Below are 26,373 nucleotides of genomic sequence, written 5' to 3'. Positions count from 1 at the left end.
GCAGTATTTTCAAAAAATGGTTTAAAGTGGTGCAAAGTTACCCCAGTCAACTGCATTTCCATTCTTGTATTCATGGTTTTCAACATAAATTTCTAGATTATGAAGACAAAAATAGGTTACAATACAAAATGCGCATGGCATTTACTTTAAATGACATTCAAATTTTACCATGTTTAGAAACAAGTGTTCTTCATAACGTACTCTCCAACAGATTTTGCATATGTGGTATTTCATTCTGAGCTAGGAAAGAGTACAGAGTGCAAGCTAGTGTTCTTTGTGGAAGAAGGTATACTTTTTTCCTCTCTACAATATTACATGAAATGTAGGTCCATCATATGTATAAGAAGCTATTAAAATCCAGAGAAAAAATAAAAGAAATCAAATGAATCACAGGGAAGAAACAAAGGTAGTGGCAAAGTAAAAAGTCAAATATGTACACAGGTTGAAGGACAAAGTTTTTATTTATATTGCATCATTCCAAACCCTTGACAGGGAAATAGTCTACTTGCAAAATGTAACAAATATTACATGAGATAATAAGAACATTCCATACTCAGAGAAAGAAACATGGAACAAAAATAAAAATCACTGTAAATTAAACATAAATGAGATCATCTGAAGAGAACATGTTAACGACATTTTGTGCCAAAGTGTTTATGACAACCAAAAGAAGTTTGAATGTCAGTTTTTCAAATCATTTATAAAAAAGTGATTTTGGAAGTCACAGTTTCTGCACTAATTTTCTCATGTCCATGTTCTACTGCCTTGTGTCACTAGACGCTGATATTTTTTATTTCCCTCCATTCGAAGCAGATGAACTCTTGTTGCCAAGAAACTATGAATTATTTTCTCCTGTACACTGTGGCAGACTGGGAAAACTACTTTCTCCTTCACTGATGCAACCACTGAAGTGGCTATATCAGAGAGCAACCATTCACGTAAGAGTAATATCTTCTTGTTGCTTCTCAAATACATCTCTGCCGTTTGAAATACACAGAAAACCTCACTTGATGGCTCAATAAGTGAGATCTCTGTAAAGGATTTTAGATGTAAAAGCATGTTCACAGACGTATAGACATTTTCTCTAGATGCAGTTGGGCCCTCCTCACAAAACTTTCAAAGTGCATGATGCTTCACATCTTGCCTGAAAGTGTTACTACATAAATATTATAGATACTGTTGCTCATAATCACACACCATATTACAAAGTGGCTCATCAACTTTTTCAGCACACTTACCCTCATCTTCACTTACAGATTCCCTCACTAGTTCTGTCTGGAAACTACTGTCCTAAGTCTCATTATTACCAGTGGCAGAACTGAGGAAGAGTAATAACCCTCAGTGCTGAATTCGCTTCTCGTAGTGTTGGTAGTGGATTTGTGAAGTGGAGCATTGCAAACAGATTTTCCAAGATACCTTGTGTAAATCTACTTATTAGCAAAAATTTAAATTTCTTCTCATTCAGGAATGTGTCCTACAATTCCAAAATACCTCCAGCTGTCAAAACCACACCAGACTGAACTAGTTTCCAGGCACACTTCAGGCCAATTTCCAAGTTTTTAAATTAACACAGAGTGTCCTCAAGACGACAGAGAGCCTCGCCTTATGTTCGTTCATCAGAATGACTCAGAGCCATAACTGCTGTTCTAGATGTGATGAGGCAACCCATTTATGAATGTGTTTTAGAAACCACACTGTGGCTAAAACTTTTTTTCTGCAGTTTCACTGTCTTGAACACGTACTCAATGGCTGCTGCAGTCTTTCAGTTAATTAGGGCAGTAGCTAAGCCAACTTTCATTTTATCATAACGGTTTGGCACCAAACACCCTAACACAGTTGTGGTGCTAGTTTAAGACTTAAGCCGTTGTCTATCTCATGCAACTGTTTTACACGATTTATATGTACCTCATTACCAGGTAGATCATGTTCCTCAATAACATTTTGTGAAAGGAAGACTGATTGCCCATTGACTAAGTGGTTCCTCATATTTCTCAAAATGGTAGTGTATTTGCGATGAAATTAGCTTCCTCTTATCACAAGGATACTGGCAGAAATTGAATAATTCTGAAAACCAGCCACAACAATTCCAAATTCTCACCATACAACTAGATTTTGCCCCCCCCCCCCCCTATCTGACACAACATAGTGAACATTGATACCAAGTGCCTAAGATTCTTTAATAGTGCTTATTATGATGTTTTAGGCATGAAAAATGGAAAAAGATGGCCCTGTGTAATGGTAAACTGTTGTTTGTTTCCATCTTGAGGTAATACCACCCAGCATAACAATTAATGCATGAGAAGCTCTAGTTGCTGCAAAGGCAAGATTTGATGGAGGTGTTGTATCCTATAGCGCTGCCAATGCTTCAATCACATTCCAATGATGGAGTGATACTAACCTCATACATCATGAGAACAGCATGCTTTTGCTCTGGTAACATGAGGTAAAGCTTGACTTTCAGGGAACTCACAAGCTCCCTCAGCACACAAGGTCTAAATTTGATGTTCTGTAGCGAACATATTGGGGTTCTGTCTGAAGGAAATGGTAATTTATTTTCCAGCAGGACTTTGTACCCCATACCACCACAAGCTACTCTAATTTTTAGCCCTGTCTGCAGTGTTTCCACCGCATGTCCCCTTTGTTCTTACTGCAAACATATCTGCACTGAATAAGCCATGCAGACTGGCAATGAGGTTGTCTTTTCCTAAATACACTCTCCTCTCCCTTTCTGAGAGAGGTTGAGTTTTCTCTTTAAAGCTTCAATTCCAGTCTGAAGCTGTTGGACTAGGTTTTTCAGGGTGGTGACTTCATCTTCAGTTGTGCCCAAGTTCTCTGCAGGACTTATGTCACTGGTCACATTTGAACGCTCTTCAACCTCTGGAACACAAATCTGCAATATTACAATCTTCAAAAATAAAAAGCATTTAATACTGTAATATGTTTTTAAGTAGGCAGTAATTTTTTCTCAGTAGGCTGTGCTATGTGATTTAAAGATACATAAGACGCCAAAATCTCAGTTTCAAAGGACAAGCAAATCTACGGCAATCTGAGTGGTAATATTCCAAGCATGCTCTTAACACTACGAAATGGTAAAGTAATGCCATATCCTAAAGTTAAATTGTAGGTGAACAATTATATTTAATTCTCAACAAACACTACTATAGTGTTTCCTAAAATCTGTAATCTCTTTGCTAGGCACCACGGAAATCTGACAGCAATAGAATGTAAAAGAGCTTCACTTACAACACTTCAATATTTACGGGGCATGTGAGGCTTGAAGACTTAAATTACAAGAGCTGTGAGGCCAGCGTTACTTCCTGATGTGGGTTGTAGTGAGGATTACAGTTACGTGCAAGTAATTATTATTTAGAATAAAAGATTAAATAATCAGAAACAAACCAAACCACAACATTAGACATCTTAGCACCTGTTGTGCCACATATTGCCAACAAATGCAAAGCTATGTATAAAGAGTTTTAGAACCATATATGGTTTGGAAAAGCCACAGGCTTTGAAGTAAAATTTAGACAGCTGTGGTAACAAATCAAAGCATCGATTTTCTCACTTAGGTATAACGTTTAACTGTAAATTATAATACAGTATATACAGTGTCCAATGGCAAGCAGTAGAAACAATATAGCAGAAAGGTATCAGAAAAGACATAACTGTTTATTTCATCAGATAATAATACAAGTGGACTGTGTATGTAAGAGATGTGGTCCCGTTCGCTAAATTACCTTGTGGCAAAGTATTTTGTTCCCACCAACAGACCCAGGACACGCCAGTTTGAAAAATATACAGCTGTTATAAATGAAATGTTCGAGTCTGCTTCTGTACACAACTGAGTATTAGAATGAGAATACGAAATATAATTTCTAAAGGAGAAACACTACGCTACATATCTACTACTACTTTTAAAAAGTATATGCTTATTTTACTCAGATGACAAACTATTTCCTGCAACAAATACTATGATACAAGTAAGACTACTGTACTGTCTGCAAGCATAATGCTGCGAAGGGATGTTTTGTGTGTCCTACTGATCAAAACAACAAATGTGAACTGTTAGCAGTCACACAAGATTTTCAGAGTGTCATAATTAAGGACCAAGTGACAGCATAACGTATGTAAAAATACTGAAGCAGTGAACATTTATTTCCAGTTACCTGTATCCTCAGTACGTTTCTCTAGGAAGCCAACAGGTTTCCTCTCAGCATGAGCTTTGCGTACCAGTGTTGGCTTACAGTCACCAAATATGGTCGGCACAGCATTTGGTTTACGTTTTACCACTCCACCAGTTCTGTTGGTTTCAAACTCGTCTGGGGTAAAGTGATTCTGGTAAAAAGAAACAGTACTATCAGCCAATTTTGTTACAAACTTTGTTATTTAAGCGATATAAAAATTTCAAAACTATACATTATAACTGCATAATATAATATAAAATGTATGAATCCGCAATATCAGTAGAACTCAGCACATGCTAGTCATAACTACATACAGTACAAGACGCTAAGATACCTATGAATTAGGGATAGTAGCTATACGTAAACAATGTAACACTCGGCTTCGAGCTGCAAAGTAACTGAAAAACAATTCATTTTGCATAACTAACATCTTTTAGGTAATGTGCCTCCATTCAAGTTTAATTTTCATCAGGTTTAGGTTTCCTGTGTAACAACAAATATTGTATGATGCATGTAGTCTAGACCTACCTACACTGTGTGATCAGAAGTATCCGGACATCGCCAAAAATACACGTTTTTCATACAAGGTGAATTGTCCTGTCACCTACTGCCAGGTACTCCATGTCAGCGACCTCAGTAGTCATTAGACATCACGAGAGACCAGAATGGGGCGCTCTGCACAACTCACGGACTTCATATGTGGTCAGGTGATTGGGTGTCACTTGTGCCATATGTCTGTACGCGAGATTTCCACACTTCTAAACATCCCTAGGTCCACTGTTTCCGATGTGACAGTGAAGCGGAAATGTGAAGAGACACGTACAGCACAAAAGCGAACAGGTTGATCTCTTCTGTTAACTGACAGAGACCGCCGACAGTTGGTCGTGATGTGTAATAGGCAGACATCTATACAGACCATCACACCGGAATTCCAAACTGCATCAGAATTCACCGCAAGGACTACGACAGTTAGGCAGCAGGTGAGAAAACTTTGATTTCATGGTCGAGCAGCTGCTCATAAGCCACACATCAAGGCGGTAAATGCGAAACGACGCCTCGCTTTATGTGAGGAGTGTACAAATTGGACGACTGAACAGTGGAAGCATGTTGTGTGGTGATCCAATGGCAGGGTGTGGGTATGGCGAATGCCTGGTGCACGTCATCTGGCAGGGTGTGTAGTGCCAATAGAAAAATTCGGAGGTGGTGGAGTTATGGTGTGGTCGTGTTTGTCATGGAGGGGGCTTCCACCCCTTGTTGTTTTGCGTGGCACTATCACAGCACAGGCCTACACTGATGTTTTAAGCACCTTCTTGCTTCCCATTGTTGAAGACCAATTTGGAGATGGCGATTGTATCTTTCAACAGAATCGCGCACCTGTTCATAATACAAACCTTTTGGCGGAGTGTTCACACGACAGTAACGTTCCTGCAATGGACTGGCCTGCACAGAGCCCTGACCTGAATCCCATAGAACATCTTTGGCATGTTTTGGAACGCCGACATCGTGGCAGGCCTCAAAGACCGACATCGATACCTCTTTTGAGTGCTGCACTCCATGAAGAATGGGCTGCCATTCCCCAAGAAACCTTCCAGCACCTGACTGAATGTATGCCTTGGAGAGTGAAAGCTGTCATCAATGCTAAGGGTGGGCCAACATCACACTGAATTCAAGCATTACCGATGGAGGGCATCACAAAATTAGAGGTATTTTCAGGGATGTGTAATTATAACTATACTGTACTGTTACAACTGACGTTGCAATTCAACTATGCTATTCTTTTCATTTAATTCAATTTTGGGCGAAACGGTTTGTCTATACTATTAAATGCAAGCAATAGGTACTTTACAGAGGCACGTCATTAACACGCCAATTATTTTCACAATACTGACTGAAAACGACGCATTGTTAATTGACCTTTAAAGTACAGATAGCCACAATAGCGTATTTTTCAGAGGACACAACAACATATATTAAAACATCCAAACACTGCACTTTCTGTCTTCAACAGTTGGACCTATACACTAACTACGAAACGAAAAACAATGTTTACCTATTACATCTTTTGTGCTGCAAAACAATACGCCTTTATAGCAGTCAGTACATTACAGATTTATTATAAATTCGTAGCTTTCATTATGGATTGTCCAAAAAGGAAAGAAAGTAGGCTTGCAAACGCACACAACTTTTAAAAACAAACTTCAGCAGCTTGAGGATAACCACGTGTAATGACGTATCAAATCTGATCACGAAGTGAGTCAAAATACAGCAAGTTTGTTACACAGCAAATCTTAAACCTGAAGGTGATTTGCACTAATGAATAAAAACTGTACTTTCCACACACAAGTGAGAGACTCTTGTGGGCTGCCAGTTGGCTCTGCTGTTTTTCATCAGCCGTATTTTCCTCCTTGTTGCATCTCTCCCTTTAGAAGGAATTCTGTACAGTTTTCCTCCCTTTTTGCCACAAAACGAACAACTGAAAGCACAGCACTGAGGCATTATTCTATTTAAAACTTCGAAACTACACAACACTTCCCATGTTTCACAAATAACGATTGGGCCCACAATGGCTGCTAATGTTGTAGAATGTGGTTTCAGTCCATCCTGAACTGCGCACGGCGGCAAACGCAGCAGAATACGATGTACGTACTTCCACTTATACAGAGCTGTACTCATTTTCAACTGTTTGTGCCTGCTGAATGCTACCATCAGAACTTGAATTTCAAACAGAGCATTACTTATATCTAAATAGCAATGCAATTTCACTAACAGTTATTTAATGTAACTCCAGTTTATAAGTTACTATGTTTAACCTACTAAAACGGTTTTTGCGCTTTCATTTGTTTTTAGTTAATTGTATGAATGAACTCTTGACTTATTTTTGTACCATTCAGATTGTGGATTCTTTGCAGCTTTTGGAATTAAGTGTTTTGTGTGTAGTACCTGTCAATATGCATTCTTGTGCCCCGCTATTAGTGAGTGTATTTATACAGTAGGCTTGATGTGACACATAAATGAGATACTGCGTCATCTCAATTCAAGATGAGAGTGACATTACACAAAAATATTGAGGATGGGACAGCACTTCATCCAGAAATCTCATCCAACCTTGCTATATGAATCAGCACTTACTGTGTCGAAGTGAAAACTTCATTTGACTCTTCACTTGTGCTGCCACAGTATCTGTATTTCTCAGTAACTTTTCATATTTACGTACGTCTCTTGGGGGCCTATTAAGTGAAACAATCTTTAATTGATGGCAGTATGTGTGAGCAGTGATTTTAATAATTACTAGCAGCAGGAATGAACAGATTACACAATTGAACTAAACTTCTCCATATCTTCATTTATAGTTGTTTGAATATTTCAGGCTAAATATAATTTATAGAAATGTGCTTATTGCATTTGCTAGTACTACTGCTAAACCTACTGCTGCAGCTACAAGTTATAGAACCATAGATATCAGAAATTTGTGTGTGCATTTATTGTGATGTGCAGATACTAAGTAATGAATTCTTTTGCCTACACTGCCCACAACACCAAACAGGCTATTATATCTAAATCATACTGAATAAGGTGGAGCAGTGGATAGCACAATGGAATCGTATTCAGAAAGACAGTGGTTCAAAGCTGTGTGCATGCATCCTGACTTAGATGTTCCACCATTTCCCTAAATCACTTAAGCTAAATATCGGGATGGTTCCTTTTAGAGTGCATTACCTTATTTCCTTTGCCATTCTTTGCTATTCTGAGCTTGTGGTCCATCTCTAACGACTTCCTTATTTACGAGAAGTTAAACAGTGATCTCCTCCTCCTATGTCTAAATCATTATTTTGTACATTTGGAAGAGATGGAAGCTCATGACATGAAAGTGATGCCGTAGCAGCTTCCACCAACAGTGCTGCAGAACCTGCAGAAGGAAATGACATGGAGCTTCCGTGTGAATCAGACTGAATAGTGGAGTAGCTATCGCCACCACAAACGACATGGAATCAGGAGGATGTGCTACACCCACATCTTCCGCACCAATAAAATCTAAGGAGACTGAAGATTTCTATTTTCGTGCAGCACAACTACTTGCGCAGATACTCTGAAACAAAATGAGAATGGCGATGTGGCCAGTTTCATAACATATATGACAACACTTTGTGACTTCTGTCTTGGAAATAAACTAAATCCTTATTACTTCCTGAGAGAAGAATGCGTGTGTTTCAACATGACAGTTAGATGTGTTCAAAGTGACTGATGTCAGCGATTGTAATTGTGTAGCTCTGTACAACCATTGACCGTGCCGTTGGTGGGAATGTTCGTGTCACATGGCTAAACAGATAGGCACAATGGAGTGGTATCTGTTGGGAGGTCAGACAAACCTGTTGTTCCTAAAGAAGGGCAGCTGCCTTTTCAGTAGTTGCAGGGGCAGCAGTCTGAATGATTGACTGAACTGGCCTTCTAACATCATGCCAAACGGCCTTGCTGTGCTCGTACTGCAAATGGCTGAAAGTAAGGGAAACTACAGCTGTAAGTTTTCCTGAGGGCATACCACTTTGCTGTATGGTTAAATGACGATGGCATCCTCTTGGGTAAAAATATTACAGAGGTATAATATTTCCTCATTTGGATCTCCAGTCAGGGACTCGTAAGGACGACATTTTTATCAGGAGAAACAAAACTGGGGTTGTTTGTATCGGAACATTGAATGTCAGACCCATTAATTGGGCTGGTAGTTTGGAAAATGTAAAAGGGAAATGGATGGGTTAACGTTAGATATAGTGGGAATTAGTTAGATCGGTCAAAGGAGAAACTGGACTTCTGGTCAGGAGAATACAGGGTTATAAATACAAAATCAGATGTCTAATGCAGGAGTAGGTTTAATGATGAATAAAAGTTAGGAATGTGGATAAGCTACTACGAACAGCATGGTGAATGCCTTGCACAGTAGTACAAGTCTATATGCCAACTAGCTCTGCAGATGATGCATTGAAGAAATCTATGATGAGACAAAAGAAATTATTCACATAGTTAAGGGAAAAAAAGTTTAATACTCATTGGGGACTGGAATTCAGTAGTGGGAAAAGGAAGAGAAGGAAAAGTAGTATTTGAATATGGGTGTTTAAGAACCATGAAAGAAGCTTGTATATGTGGAATAGACCGGGAGACACCGAAAGATTTCAGATTGATTATATAATGGTAAGACAGAGATTTGCGAACCAAGTTTTAAATTCTATGCCTTTTCCAGGGGTAGACGTGAACTCTGACCACAACTTATTTGTTATGGAATATAGATCAAAACTAAAGAAATTGCAAAAAGGTAGGAATTTAAGGAGATGGGACCTGAATAAGCTGAAACAACCAGAGGTTGTAGAGGGTTTCAGAGAGCGCATTACAGAACAATTGACAAGAACAGGGGAAAGGAATACAGTAGAAGGAGAATGGGTAGCTTCGAGAGATGAAATAGTGTAGACAGCAGAGGATCAAGTAGGTAGAAAGAAGAGGTCTAGTAAAAATCCTTGGTTAACAAGAGAGATATTGAATTTAATTGATGAAAGGAGAAAACAAAAGTGCAGGAGATGAAGCAGACAAAACGGAATACAAACGTCTCTAAAATGAGATCAACAGGAAGCACAAAATGGCTAAGCAAGGATGGCTAGACAACAAATGGAAGGATGTAGAAGTACATATGACTAGGGATAAAATAGATACCGCTTACAAGAAAATTAAAGAGACCTTTGAAGAAAAGAGAACCACCTGTATGAATATCAAGAGCTCAGGTGGAAAACCAGTCCTAAGCAAAGAAGGAAAAGCAGGAAGGTGGAAAGAATATATAGAGGGTCTGCACAAGGGCGATGTACTTGGGACAGTATTATGGAATGGAAGAGGATGTAGGTAAAAATGAGAGAGGAGATATGACACTGCATGAAGAATTGGACAGAGCACTGCAACACCTAGGTCGAAACAAGGCCCCAGGAGTAGTCACCACTGCAAAACAGACAAATGGAAAAACTGGTAGAAGAAGGCCTGAGGAAGATCAGTTTGGATTCTGGTGAAATGTAGGAGCATGCAAGCAAATTCTGACCATACTACTTATCTTAGAAGCTAGTAGAGGTAAACCTACGTTTACAGCATTTCTAGGCATAGAGAGCTATTGACAATGTTGACTGGAATAAGCTCTTTCAAATTACCAAGGTGGCAGACATAAAATACAGGGAGCAAAAGGCTATTTGCAATCTGTACAGAAACCAGATGGCAGTTATAAGAGTTGATGAAAAGCATAAAAGGACAGCAGTGATTGAGAAGTGAGTGAGACAGGGTTGTAGCTTATCTCCGATGTTATTCAATCAGTATATTGAGCAACAGTAACAGAAACAAAAGAAAAATTTGGAGTAGAAATTAAAAAGGTTTTCCAATAGCACTGTAATTCCATCAGAGACAGCAAAGGGCCTGGAAAAGCAGTTGAACAGAATAGACAGTGTCTTGAAATGTGGATATAAGATGATCATCATCTAAAGCAAAAGAACGACAATGGAAGGTAGCCAAATTAAATCAGGTGATGTGGAGGAAATTAGATTAGGAAATGAGACACTTAAAGTAGTAGAGGAGCTTTTCTGTTTGGGGAGCAAAATAATCGATTATGGTCGAAGTAGGGAGGATGTAAAATGTAGACTGGCAATGGCAAGGAAAGCATTTCTGAAGAGAAATTTGTTAAAAGCAAGCATAGATTTAACTGTCAGGAAGCCTTTCCTGAGAGTATTTGTAAGGACTGTAGCCGACTATGGAAGTGAAAGATAAGCGATAAACAGTTTAGACAAGAAGAGAAAGAAGTTTTGAAATGTGAAGCTACAGAAGAATGCTGAAGATTAGATGGGCAGATCACATAACTAATGAGGAGGGCGTGAATACAGTTGGGGAGGGGAGGAATATGTGGCACAACTTGAATAGAAGAAGAGGTAAGTTGACAGGAAAGTTCCGAGGGATCCACAGACACCTATTTAGTATTGGAAGGAAGTGTGGAGGATAAAAATTGTAGAGGGAGACCAAGAGATGAATACACTAAGCACATTCAGAAGTATGTCGGTTGCAGTAGTTACTCTGAGATGAAGAGGCTTGCACAGGATACAGCAGCACGGAGAGTTGCATGAAACCAGTCTTTGGACTGAAGATCACAACAACAACAACAACACCTCTGTACTACCAAATCGCAATGTATGTTGCCAGTCTGAAGGCTGTGTGATACAGTATACATTTATGGGTACAACTATCAGGTTATACTCTATTAGTCCATGGTGAAGTGCTATACACTCCACTGGTGTCCAGAAATGCTATATTATTTGTAGATCTGAGTAACTATAATGGGAAGCAGAATTTAGAAGTGCACAAGTGAAATAAAACGCAGCCTCATGATTTATGAGTACGTGCACCACTGCTCTGGCTTGCAGTGCAGGTTTTGAAAGGCAGTTCAGTTAATTTGTTAGTTGTCACTAGACTCTTAGAGAGATGTGTAGCTGGTACACATTTCAAAGCCACGTTCTTATTACAGCTGCATATGTCAAGGTTTGAATTGATTGGTGATTACTGTAGTGCTCAAAACAAATCTCCAACATTTAGTACAATGTATTATACATGAGCAACATTATTAAACAGTCACTGTATACAATTCAGTTGTCATCTCTGTAGCCACCAGCAACGAACTGTTGTTACTCTTAATGTGACTACTGTTAAGTGTAACAGCAAATAAATGAGAATGCTATATGTACAAAAATAATGACTAATAAGCACTATTATATTCAAAACAAAAAGCTTCTAAAAATCTGTTTAGGCTTTCGACAGGCTTAGAATTAAGTCTAAAAGTACCTTTACAATGAACATAGAGAATAAAATTTTTGTCATACAATTTGTGTCATGTCCTATCATTATTATCAGAAAATAAGCTGTTTTCAAGAAAAGCTACTCCTGTTTCGTCTATAAATACTGAGTTAAGTGGTAATTTATTAGGTGACGATGCTTACTCGGGAAAAGAAGTAGAAGTGGGATTGGGAATATGTAACAGTGGCATATAAATGAAATACAGAACAAAATGCCAATGTGTCCCCAAGGAGGATATGTGGTTGCTCCTTCGGCAGTAGAAGTAGGAAGTAGCGAGTTGTTTTGGTGGAGTGGCGAGTCAGTACGGCAGACTGTAATGGTCAGGTCAGCACACATGTAGGAGTAACTGGAGTGGGACTGGTTGCAGGTGTTGCAGATGGATGGGAACTAAGGATTGGAACAGTGCTGGTACCGGTGGCTGGCTCTGCAGTGGGTGCAGGTTGGAGGGTTTTTGCAGTTGGGAGTTAAATGATCATTGTAGAGGAGTACATTTGTGGCAATGGTAGATTCTGACCAGGTATCAGGAATGCTCTACTTTGTGATCCGGTAACAGATGAACACTGCATTCTGAAGGTGGTGATCTATGGTCGAGGGGTCTTCAGAAAGGATGCAAATGAGGAATATCAGACCAGAATTTTGGTGAGTTCAAAGAGCTTTTTGGATCTGCGAGTCAGGATTGGGACTTAGTTTCTACACAGCTTCCCCCACTGTGATCTCAGTGTCCTCCTGCATCTATCGCAACAATAGAAGTCAGCAGGAGGTGGGGCGTTGGGGTCATTTGGGTCATAGTGGACTGGTTTTGAGGAGGGAGGCATGTGGACCAAAGATGGTAGCAGGTAGGCATTGCAGTAGGGGGGTTAGGAAATCAGAATCAGAGGATTTTATGATTACCGAGTCTTTGCTGGGTACAACTTGTGATATGTTGTCCGTTACTCTTTTTGAGGTAAAGTGTTTTAGCAGTGGGGAATCCGAAATCAGAATGTGAGAGGATTAAGAAATGTGACGTAGGAGATGTGTGGGCTGTGATGGGATTTGACTGCATAGGTTTGGGTCTTTGGGTCTAATGTGGGGGTGTCACAGATATTTTGGGTACCTGTTTAGGTGGGTTACTGGGATTGTTTCAGGACGGGTTGTCAGAGGATATTGACTGTGGAGTGGGACAAGATTTTGAATGCCTTCTCATATTTTTCTTACCTTTAGCAAGTGGGTTGCGCCCAATGCAGATGTAGCCAGTGTGGTAACAACTATGGCACAGGTGGTAGGTGTTGGTTTGTTGTTGCTGAAGTAGGTGGGGATGCTGGGAAGCTGCTTCCGAACCCAGATGTAGCGATGATGATGGTGGAAATGGAGCAGCAGTGAGGGCTGAAGGCAGCACTGGATGGTGCAAATGTGAGACAGGTGGCATGGTCGGCAGTGTTGGCAGCTCTGGCAATGGAGCTGATGTCATCTACAAATGAGCTGTCAGTTACATGTGCGAATTCAATGTGTGTGTGTGTGTGTGTGTGTGTGTGTGTGTAGGCCGGTGGAGATAAACAACAATAACAAATTCCCGTTTTATGTCAGTTGAGCTCCGTGGCAGTATTGCAGTGAGTGACCTCCTGCCTTGTCACTGCTTTTGTGACTTCAGCAGCCTTCAACCTGAGATATGAATATTGCAGTTCTGACGCACGCCCACGCCCACGCCCACGCGCACGCACACGCACACGCACACGCACACGCACACGCACACGCACACGCACACGCACACGCACACACACACGCACACGCACACACACACGCACACGCACACACACGCGCACACACGCACACACACGCGCACACACGCACACACACGCGCACACACGCGCACACACACGCGCACACACGCACACACACGCACACACACGCACACACACGCACACACACGCGCACACACGCGCACACACGCACACACACGCGCACACACGCACACACACGCACACACACGCACACACACGCACACACACACAACATTTTAATGCTAACTTTCACATGCTTTGCACTACAATATGTTACAAAGGTACTTCACATTCTCTTTCCTTCCTTTGAGTTCCACTTACAGTGTGTATCACCGTACTTCTCGCAAGTCTCGTTTCCGTCACTGGGAATCATTCATAGTGAAATCAATCTACACTATTTGACAGAAAAAAAGTTTATAGACATTTTAGCATGATTTGTGTGAAGTGCGGCGCATTTACCCATCATGTTTTGGTTAGAGTGAGAGGAAAGTTAGCTGATGTGGGGTATGAAACCCAAGACTTTCAAACAATAGTTTAGAAGTGCAAACATTTTCTTGCACTGGTGTCAAATGCATGCCCTGTGCTCACAAGGATGATACACCAACTTTGTATATTATTTATATGTGTGAGTTGAGGTGGTTGACAATTTTATTATTTATGAATTGAGTAAAACCGGCCAGTCAAGAGTTTCTTTTTCTTTTTTTTATTAAGCCAAGACAACTCTGTGTTTCGAAATGTAGCCTCCAAATTTGCTGCAAACAGTTGGCATCCTTAAGGATATGTTTGCGATTCAGATATTTTGGCATGTGATATCTGTAGTTACAGGTACATGACATATTTATGGTTAATATAAATAGCGATTTCAGAACATTTCATCTATCATTATCCATTGCATTGTATACAGAATTGATGAGTTGTTATGTGTGACACATCATGTGTGGAGACACAGAAAAACAGAGTTTACAATTTTGTAGCCACAAATACTTAAACAATATAAAAATTTCAGTGAATTTTCTGCAAGTTTGAGTCATAATAAACAAAATTTCTTCCCAGACAGTTAAAGAAACAAATTTTTGCTTCTCTTGGCATATTTGTACAGATAAGTGAGGTCTTTATACTAGTTATAAGCATCCTATTGTTGAGCAGGTGCAGTTGTGAGTAGCACGAGAAGAATCTAACTTAAATAATAGTGAAATGAGCAATGTGTGTGCTGCCGATTAACATATCAGTCTGTACTGTAGGCACTTCACGTAATCATTTCTTCTGAATTCTCTCAACTTAAGTGAGCACAAAAGATGTTTCCAATCTCTGATATCGAGAGTTTTTACGTGTATTTTTTCTGCACTATTGGATATAAGAGTACAGCTTAAATATATAGAAGAGTAAAAATGTGTCAGGGAGCAGACTGGCGGGGTGGACATGATTACAAATGTAATGGGAACGTATCGGAGGTGGGCAGGACTTGTAGCCGAGGGAATTAATGGTTGATTGAACAAGGAAGGTTTTCTTGCATTCAAAGACACACGGTGAAAATATGGACATGAAGACTTACTGTGGGACTTCTATTCAAAAACAAATACCTCTTCATGGGTTATCCAATCTACACATCTGATCTAGAGCATTCTCCTGTAGCACCACATTTATGCAACTACTGTTTTCCTCTTGTCTATACTATTTGTTGTCCATATCCGGTTACACTCCAGACAAATACTTTCAAAAACAGACTTTCCAGTATCCAAATTTATAATTATGCTATGTAAACATCTCATTTTTTTCAGAAAAGCTTTTTACTATACTGCTGCACTGCAGTTTTCACGCTCTCTTGTTTGGGCATTGCTGCCGAAACAGCAAAATTCGCCCAATCCTTGTAGTATGTCATTTCCCACTCTTAATTCCTTGTTCATTACCTGCTGTAATTTGACTACATCCCTTTACCTTGTTTTACATTTTCCAGTGGTTTCTGTTTACTTGCATCCAGAGTCCTACAGGGCATGCTGAGTGATTGAGCTAAACCCTCCACCTCACTACTTCTGTAGCCAGTATCATAAACTACATTAATTCAAATGAAGCAATGTGTTTACTGTTACCTGTCACTGTTTGATTTATTTCCTTAATGTGTTTCAAAGATTTAAACAACCATTATCAGGTGGATTATATGTATTAATATGATGTGCAAATTGTGTTACTGTCTATAGGGAAAGAAATCACTATTTGGAACATGGCTCTGTGGAGATCTCTGACTAAAACCTGAATGTAAATATCAATGTACAAATAAAACAGTTACAACAGAATACCTCTGGTCCCCACAGGCTAGTTTCTGTATCATAATACATGACAATAAACTGGCATACTTTGTAAACAAATATGATGTTTAGAAACTGATAGATACAAAGAACATACAGCAGAAACACTATTTCAGAATACTAAGCATATACAGTAAAACAGAGCATTATGTCTGAGTAAGTCTTGAAGTATTGTGCATATCTGTGGTTGAGCATGTGAATAAGTATTTATTATTTAAAATTGTACAGTACATGACTCTTCTTTTAAGTATACATAACTCAAACTTTGTATTCATTTCCGTATTCAGGTGACCTGTTGAAAACATGAAACGTTATAATTATATCGCTAAAAGTCGTATAATTATACATAAATAACAATTTGGTTTGGCATTCAGAGATAAGAGGCTGAATGGAGTGACAGAAAAAGAGCGGAATATTGGTTATCCCAGAGCTATGGGTTTGCTAGGTTCCATCTGTAGCATGTAATAAAAAATTTGGTTGACAAGAATCCAAACTGTATTGACATTTTAAGTAGATCTAATGAGTACTGGGAGTATGTTAGTCAAACATTCATTTGAAAAATAATAATAAAACACAAATTATGAAATTCATGGTAAATATGAAGCGGAGGAGAAAGGTGTGTGTGTGTGTGTGTGTGTGTGTGTGTGTGTGTGTGTGTGTGTGTGTGTGTGTGGAAATCACAGATGACACTTTTGTATATGTTGTCAATTAGGATGGACTCAGCCTGTTTTCTTTGATATTTGTATATCTGCAGTGGTTCAAGGATGCCTGATTTTCTTCCCAATTGTGTTATGTGTGACAAAATATATTTTTAAAAAGAAAGATGATGAGACCCACCCAACAAAAGCGCTGGCAGGCCGACAGACACACAAATAAACACAAACATACACACAAAACTCAAGCTTTCGCAACAAACTGTTGCCTCATCAGGAAAGAGGGAAGGAGAGGGAAAGACGAAAGGATATGGGTTTTAAGGGAGAGGGTAAGGAGTCATTCCAATCCCGGGAGCGGAAAGACTTACCTTAGGGGGAAAAAAGGACAGGTATACACTCGCACACACACACATATCCATCCATACATACATGTGTGTGTGTGCGAGTGTATACCTGTCCTTTTTTCCCCCTAAGGTAAGTCTTTCCGCTCCCGGGATTGGAATGACTCCTCACCCTCTCCCTTAAAACCCATATCCTTTCGTCTTTCCCTCTCCTTCCCTCTTTCCTGATGAGGCAACAGTTTGTTGCGAAAGCTTGAGTTTTGTGTGTATGTTTGTGTTTATTTGTGTGTCTGTCGGCCTGCCAGCGCTTTTGTTGGGTGGGTCTCATCATCTTTCTTTTTGAATATATTTTTCCCACGTGGAATGTTTCCCTCTATTATATTCATATCATTAATTTGAATCCAAAAATATATTTTTATGCCTTTACGTATCACGATATTGGCAATCTGATATGAAATACTACCCACAAATGGTACTGTACGGAAGATCTTATTTTATGTTTGTTTTGTGTGGTGTAATTCTTTTGCAAGCATTTGAGATTTTGAGGGAGTATACTATGGAGGTGTTCTTTCATCATTTCAATTTGTTGTTTACATTTATCTTCAGAGTGTTGTAGTTGGGTTGCTGCTCGTGTTGACAACATACCAGAATGGTCCCATTTGGGGCTCTGGGATGACAAGAGAAGTTGTGGATGGCAGAGTGTTGTTCTAGACTTCCAATAAATTTCAATTTGATGTATATTACTCCTTATTCTAATGGCCAGGTTTGATAAGTTTACGGTGTCGCCTACTTGGTTCTCAACTGTGAACTTAATACTTTTATTTGGAAAGCTGAACAATTAGGTAACTCAGTGCTAGTTAATTGTGATGTATATGACACAGATTGAAGGTATTACATTTTAGTTATTTTATTTAAATATTTGGATTTATGTTCAGGTCTTAGTCAGTGACCTCTGCACAGCCATGTACTAAATAGTGATTTGTTTCTTTACACACAATGCCTCAAGCTACCCTAAAATCTTAACATAATACACACCTTTTAATACAAATAAATCCATGTGATGACTGCAATATTAGTCTGGACTGTAGCCTTATATGCAAGTGAATCATGAACAATAAACAGTATAGACAACAGGAGAATAGAAGCTGTTTAAATGTAGTTCTGCAGAAGAGTGCTGAAGATCAGATGAGCAGACTGAACCAGCAATTAAGGGGAATTGTTTTTCAACAATGTCCCACATGTACACTCTATCGTTTTATTTTACCAATTTCCTGTCTGTGATTAGTTTTGCCAACTGCGACCAGCAGCGATGCCTCATTCCAGATCAATAATGCGGCGGATCCCAAAATTAATCACAAAGACTGGAATATCAACTAATAAAATAAAAACATTGTAGTATGGCCATGGCACTTCTACGCTGTCAAACAGTTTATCACATGCTGACCCTCAAAGTTCTCCAATGAAAATAATGGAGAAGATCATGATCGATAAAGAGGTATATATTCTGGGAGGATAGAAATTTACAGCACCCTCTGCCTAAAAGTACAGTAACGTTAACAGGAAACATCATGAGGTTTAAAGTAACAGTTAATTGGGCACTGGAGGGATGTGTTGACAATAATAATTTTTGAGAGAGACAAAGCCTTCAGTACTGTAGGTAGATTCAAATGGATATAGGTTGCGGTAGTTATTCGGAGACGATGAAGCATGACGCACTAGATTGGAGATATGTATTAAATCAGTCTTAGGAGTGATGACCACAACAATATTTAAGCAGCAGTAATGTACGTACAAAAAGCAATCAAACTTATCAAAGGCGAGAAACACTTGCATGCTGGCTGACCCTCTGATGTTTTCCATTTCTCATCATCAGTGAAGAGTCCAACTGCAGCCTTTGGTCCACCGAATTTGTGTAAGTCTATTCTGCCTGAAAATTTCAACAACTGTTACATTCCTTCAAATAACAAAAATTATACAGAATTCATAATGCATAAAGCCACTGAGAAAGTAACAGAGTCTAGAATGAGTTTTGTATTTGTTTAGCTTAAATAGTTTTGTCAAGTTACTGCAGAGTATGGAAGCTGATCTGGAGAAAATACAAGCAGTAACAGCACACACTAATGTGGAAGTTTGGTGCACCACAACTGGCCACGAGGTAGCACAGCTGTCAGCCGTGTAATCAGGGTGCTGAGTGAACTGCTTTTGATTGGAACAATGTCTCGCATGTATGCTGTTACTGTCACTCCAATTTGCAGATGTGGATAGGCTGATTATCACCTGCATCTCAATGGTGTGGGTAGGGAGAGATACTAGATGAGCACCTTTCAGGAAGTGTAAGGCAACATCTTTTGGTTAGAGTCGGACTACAGACAGACAGTTTTGATATGAATTAGAACTGCATAGAACCATAAAATATGGAATATTTTCCAGAAAATTTAAATTAGTTTGTTTCGTCAGAACATTAGGATGTTGAATGAAGAGGTAGATGAACTTCTTTTATGTCAAGAAGGTATGTGAAATTCTACTGTGTGTTTTGTGCCTCTCAGCACCATGTACTCTAAGTGATGGAGAAATACGATATAAGGGGGTTACAGGCTAGCTAGCATCATGTATGTCTACAGGGAAATACAGAAGCGTCCGATTCCACCCGTCTGCTTTGACCCATAATGTCACAAAAATGGCGGAAACGACCATACACTACGACTCCAATATGGCGCCTATGATGTCATTACACAAACATTACCACAAACACAAAAATACATTGAAAAACCAACACACACATACATTCCACAAAAACCTAATGAAACTAACGGGACAAGCATGGGAAATTGGGGGTTTCTGGCTGGGGACACGGTAAATATAAACAAATTTAGGCACACACCACCATACCAAACCACACAAAACGACGAAAAAAAACCGACAACACGAAACTGCCTAAATTCCACTAAACAATATCCTCTGGAATCGGACACTTCCCTTAACCTATATAGCTTAACAGCAACTCCCGATCCCACAAATTGAAATCTAACACTTCCCTTTACTTATATAGCTCAACAGCAACTCCCGATAGTGGAACACCCACAGCCACAACCACACATTGGAATCGAACACTTCCCTTAACCTTTATAGGTGAACAGACACTACCGATACCAAATCATAAAACCCAAAACTACAACCACGTCCACAATCATCACTACCTCAAAAACAACAACAAACCAACAAAATTGGAATCAGACACTTCCCGTGACCTGTTATCCTTATGACATCTCCACATACAGCCTTCCCTGGTCCCAGACGCAGGAACTTTGGTAAGCCTCAGTTCTTGACGACGTACTTAACACTTCACAACTTCATCCAAAAATCCGAAGAAATTCTATTAGAGACAGCGCACTGTCCCCCTTCGTCGCCGACAACCAAAAACTGTTGACTTTGTCAGTCATATCCATACCTACCGAAGACATAAAAAAAGCAATTTACCAAAATTCACACACAACAAACAGAAAATAACTACAATAATGTCGAAATAACAAAACTAGAATCGTTAACTCAAAGAAAAATATTCCACTGAAGGCACAGTCCCGATACCACACACGAGCAATGCTATCACGCAAATGAACCCCATAAGCCACGTAACACGCTACCCATAAACACACCACCAGAGAGAACCACCGACCACAACAATATGCCAGCTATAAACACGCCACACACGCAAACTAAACCAAAAACATCACCTAACCCACCACCAGAGAGCACCACCGATCACATCAAAACGACACCTACAAACATGCCACTCTCACAAACTAAATTCCACGCCCTTGTGACATCACACACAACAACAGCCTTACGTCACAGGTCAAAGCCAATGGGTGGGATTGGATGTTTCGCTCGACCCGTCTACAGTTTACTTGGAAAAAGGAGGAGTTTTAACACACAAGCAAAAATATAGAAGCAAGAAGTTTTGTGTAGATCACAATGTAAAAGCATATGCTTGTCAGTTGTTACTACAGAATCACTTCTAATTATAACACGCCTCAGGGGTCTAGGAGACTTGAGTGGTTTAGGAGAAATCTAGATGAATTGTTGAGCTTTCTGTCAAAAAAAAAAAAAAAAAAAATTATCAGTCATTACTTTGTGAGGATTTTAATGCACCTCTCTTAGAAGATTCTGGCAGGTAAAAAGTGCTAGAACCATTATTTGGGTGTTTGAATCTGATTTTGGTAGTGAAGTTTGCAACTTGTGACCAGGGAGACAGTAGGACCCCAAATCAATACATTTACTGACACATCGCAGGTTGAACAAGTGATGTGCAACAAATTGTTAATGGAAAAGGGAAATTTATTTGAAGCCCTTGATAGTATAAGTTATTATTCAACAGAACTACCGGATTTTAATGAGAGTCTAAAATATCCTGACAAATTAATAATGCAGACATCTTTAGCGTATTTCGGCAGACTAATGCATTATGGAATAACTGCATGCTTAAGAATATAGCAAAGAGGCGAACTATTCATGCATCAATTATCTACTGAATTTACTCCACGTTTCTCATTTTTTTAAGTATTGCAAACATTTCTATAGCTATCAAAGTTTCACAATCACTATTTTTCATGGTTATCTGTATGGGACTGGATGAAATTATTTTATACTTTTTGCCCCATTTAAAAAATAAAGTACAATGAAAATTCATCTTTATTTACATAGTTACTGAAACTAGTTTTCACGCCACGGCATACACCAGCTTCTTTTATTGGAATACTCAAGTATCTTTTAGTGGTCAATTTATAATCACCGGGCTGGTTCTCCAGAACATTTAACATCCTATTATATAAACCATAAAATTGTAAGTACAGTATTCCTATAGTATTTCAGGCAGTTGTGATTGAGCAGCAAATGATAGTATGAATACAATGTGCAAGATACTGAAGATATAGCACAAATTTTTCCATGCTACCGTCTCCTACGGGCGTACTTGAAAACATCTTCCTCTCAGCAATGGCCTTGTGTACCACTAAAGGTTTACAATGGCAGAAAGAGGTTTCTGCAGTGCTGGTTTAAGTATCAAAAACCCATTAGTTCCCTTGGTTTAAAATGGCTCTGGAATAAAACGATTTGATTAATCAGTGAAACTATAATTGGCTGATTTCATTATGTCTGCTGTGTATTAAAGGTGAAGAAAATTCGTAACTGTCCATTACAGCTATATTTGGAAAAGGACAAGATGTTCGTCTGCAAAACTTCAGAAATATTACTGTTAATGACAACACAGAAAGTGCACATACTGGAGCAATACACATGACACCTCTTCTGTGGCGTTCCACTTACTGAATTGCTCTAAAGCAATTTAATTTTTATTTTAAATACTTAACATCTCCTCTTATTAATGTCCGTTCTTTGGTATGTGATTTCCATTAAGTTAATGCATAGCAATATTTTACACACATGTTAAAGCTCTATTTGAACTTGACATCATTTACAACAACAGCATCTCACACAAACAGCTGTAAAATAACGAGAAATTAACAACTCAACTATACTCTTCAGATTATATTTGCTTTCCTTTTAAATTTGACTCGTTTCATTTTAATTTGTCACTTCCCGTGGTGTTACACCGAACAGAAATAAACAAATGACAAAGGTATGCTTCAGGAATTGCACACTACAAGTTGAAACGAGATTCTGTTTTGTTGTCTCCGTTACTTGTGACATTTTTTTCTATGTTTCCAACAAGTATGCACCAGTAAAAGGACCTACACTGTACGTTAAGAATTAAACCTCAACATTCAGCAGCTAGTTACGTCACAAGCTGTACAAGTTAAAATACTGCAAGTCTTTGCAACATGATACAGTAGGCAGGGAAACTAACATTCTCTAATCTACGTTAAAGTGTGAAAACTGCACTTACTCAACACAATGCTGTTTGCTCTTCAGATGTTCATCAGCCATATTCTTCTTATCGCTGCTTCCCTCTCTTCTTGGCTTCAAAAGTACACCTAAAAGCACAGCATTGTTGATTTATTCAAGACAAAAATACACAGTTATTTCCTATTTTAAACAAACATATCACAAACTGAAGTCAGATGTAAGCTGTGCAGATTCAATTACGGCCAGGCAATATGCAAGCATCCGATTCCACCAATCTGCTTTGACTCATGACGTGACCAATATGGTGGAAACTACCATTCACAACAACTCCCATATCGCGCATATGACGTCATTATGTAAAGATGTCAACAAACATGAAAATAGATCGAAAAACCATCACACACATCTTCCTCCAAAAATCTAATGAAACTAACAGGACAAGCGTGGGAAATTGAGGGTTTCTGAGTGGGAGCAAACTAAATATAAACACACGGTACTGTACCACATGACACAAAACAACAAAATAAAATGAGCCCGCAACCTTCCCAAATTCCACTAGACACTATATCCTCTGCAATCCGTCACTTCCCTTGACCTATATAGCACAACAGCAACTCACGATACCAAATCACCAATACCAACAACCAACTCACAAATACCCCATCAACCATCTAAAGAAACCACCGAAAAGAAAAACAACTTACCACAAAAAGTTCTGGCACTGCACTCTAGGTCAGAAACCACATTCACACCCAGCCCCCCCCAAACACACACACACACACACACACACACACACACACACACACACACACACACCAAAAAAAATTCCAAACCCACCCACAACTCCCCCCCCCCCCCCCCGCAAAAAAAACAAAGACCTATAAACAGATAAAAACTAAAAAAATCTCAATCACACACTACGACTCAACAACTGCAACAAAAGAGATCCTCCACAAGAAAGTTACAAAACAACCCCCCCCCCCACCCACCTACCTCCCTCCAAAAAAACTTGCCAACGACTAACCCCCCTCCCCCCCCCGATCCGCAGCCACCACCCACCACACAACACCACCCTAACTAACAACCTTTGGCCTATACATCCTACTAACTGCCCTTAAAAAACCTAAAAATACAATAGCCCTCAGGGAAGCTCTTCCACCAACAGTACTCATCTAAATGAGACCAAAGGTTAAAAGAGAGCCTCTTCTCCCTCCCAATAACCGACTTAACGGCCCCCAAAACCCCTCTATGGTATTTTCACAGGCCCCGGTCTCATAATTTTTAATCTCAAGCCTATGATTGCCTACTAAATGATTGTATCCCCACTCACCCTACCCCCTATAAGATGAAAACACGTCTGAAACTATGGTACTCCCCCCTTCTACGAAATCCTCAATTAATCCTACTAATTCCCTTTTCGTCCGCCCCTCTGAAACCCTAGATACACATTCTCAAACAACCCCACCCCCCAAAAACAACAAAGACTTACCCCTCCCATACTACTTCCTCCCAAACTGCGACTCATCAACCTCTACAGCCACCCCAGGCCCACCCAACTTACCCCTGTACTTAACATACTCCGAACACACTTCACGACAAAATGAAAACCAATCAAGCACAGTCCTCTCACCCACACCAATCTAATGCACACAGAAACTGTGAGAGGATCAATAACAAAAATCATAAGTCATTAACACAATTTCTCGCATGCCCAACTTAGACTTATTGAACCAGGAATCTCACCTTATAGAGCACCATAGGTTATCGCTACGGCACCTCCACATGTAGCTATCCATGGTCCAAAACAACGAAACTTTCATCAATCGCATTTCCTGCCAACAGACAGAGCACTTCACCCCTTCAGCCAACAGCCAAAAGCTGGAGAAACCTGATGAGGGACAAGGCACTGTCTCCCATCTGTGCACACAAACATGTACTGTTCAATTTGTCAGTGATATGCATACCTAACAAAGGCATTAACAAAGTAATTAAAAAAAATTCACACACGACGAACAGCACACAACACTACAATAACTTAGACACAACAAAAACTAAATTGTTAACTCACTGAAAACTATTCTTATAAATGCACGGTCAACAGCAATACCGAACGCATCGAGGACTAACATGCAACTAAACCCAATACACCTCTTAACACGCAACCCGTAAACTCACCACCAGAGAGCAAAACCGACCGCATCAAAACACCACCTATAAACACACTAAACTCCTCACCCCTGACGTCACACACCACAACAGGGTGGAATCTGACACTTACGTTGACCCGTTAAATATAAGTTTGTTCTGTCAAAACATTAGGATGCTGAATAAAGAAGTAGATGTGCTTTTACATGTCTAGGTGTGTGAGATTCTGATGTGTGATGCTTTGTGCCTCTCTCAACACCATGTGCTCACAGTGATCGAGAAGTTAAATATAATGGATTACATACATTGTGTATGTCTACAGTTAACTTGAAAAAAGGAGGAGTTGCAATACAAAAGCAAAAGTATAGAAACATGCAATTTTTGTGTAGACTGCAATGTAAAAGCATGTGCTTGTCAGTTATTACTGCAGAAAAAACACATCTAATTATAACACTCTTCAGGGGTCTACGAGACTCTCCGTGATTTAGAAGAAATCTAGATGCATCACTGAGCTCTCTGTCAAATAAGATGAATCAGTTGGTAGTTCGTGAGGATTTGAATGCACATTTGTTAGATGATACTGGAGGTAAAAAGTACTAGAATCAATGAAGTCCATGATATTTCCAGAAATATGTGTATTGTGATGAATAACTCAGATATCTTTTACGTATATCTGCACAGTAACGTATTATGGAAAAATTGCATGTTAAACTTTAATAGCAATGAGGTGAACCATTCATGCATCAATTGTCTACTGATTGTGCACCATGTTTCTTGTTTTAAGTTTTACAAGCATTCCTGTAGCTATTAAGGATTCACCATCAGTCATTTTTGTGGCTATCTGTATGGGGATGGGTAAAAAACTTTTATTACTTTTATGCCTTTTGTCCCATTTAAAAATTACAGTACAATACGAACGGATTTTTGTTTAAATAGTCACTGAAGCTAGACTTGCCACCCCCCACCCACCCCCCGGCCCAAGTATATGACAGGTAATGCAGCTCACATCTCTGGTTACAATACCCGGCTGGTGGGCCAGTATGTTTAACCTCTATCAATTAAACCATAAAATTGTAATTGTTCATATAGTATTTTGGGCAGTTGACATTCAGCAGCAAAAGATAATATGAACAGGATGTGAAAGTTAATGAAGCTATAAGACTAATTTTTCTATGCTACCTCCTTCCTAGAGGCATATTTCAAAAACATCTTCCTCTCTGCAATGACCTTGCGTACCAGTAGCGGTTTACATTGATAAAAAGAGGTTGATG

General features: G+C 39.3%; 1 long non-coding RNA gene across 2 annotated transcripts in view; it reads right to left on the bottom strand.

Annotated features, from left to right (window-relative positions):
• Window positions 1–442: 442 nt before the first annotated feature.
• Window positions 443–26,373, bottom strand: part of LOC126108786 (uncharacterized) — a 29,672-nt gene continuing 3,741 nt past the window's right edge. The window contains exons 2-6 of one of the 2 annotated variants that reach the window (XR_007523635.1): window positions 24,701–24,874; window positions 22,998–23,085; window positions 18,888–19,022; window positions 4,167–4,335; window positions 443–2,877 (exon numbers count right to left, since the gene is read on the bottom strand). This is a non-coding gene — a long non-coding RNA (uncharacterized LOC126108786). The remainder of the gene's footprint in view (window positions 2,878–4,166; window positions 4,336–18,887; window positions 19,023–22,997; window positions 23,086–24,700; window positions 24,875–26,373) is intronic. The other variant, XR_007523634.1, reaches the window with a different exon arrangement.

This window comes from Schistocerca cancellata, chromosome 11 (assembly GCF_023864275.1).
Source record: "Schistocerca cancellata isolate TAMUIC-IGC-003103 chromosome 11, iqSchCanc2.1, whole genome shotgun sequence".
Lineage (NCBI taxonomy): Eukaryota > Metazoa > Arthropoda > Insecta > Orthoptera > Acrididae > Schistocerca > Schistocerca cancellata.
Note: the sequence above shows the minus strand (reverse complement) of the source record. Positions and strands in the feature narration are given on the sequence as shown.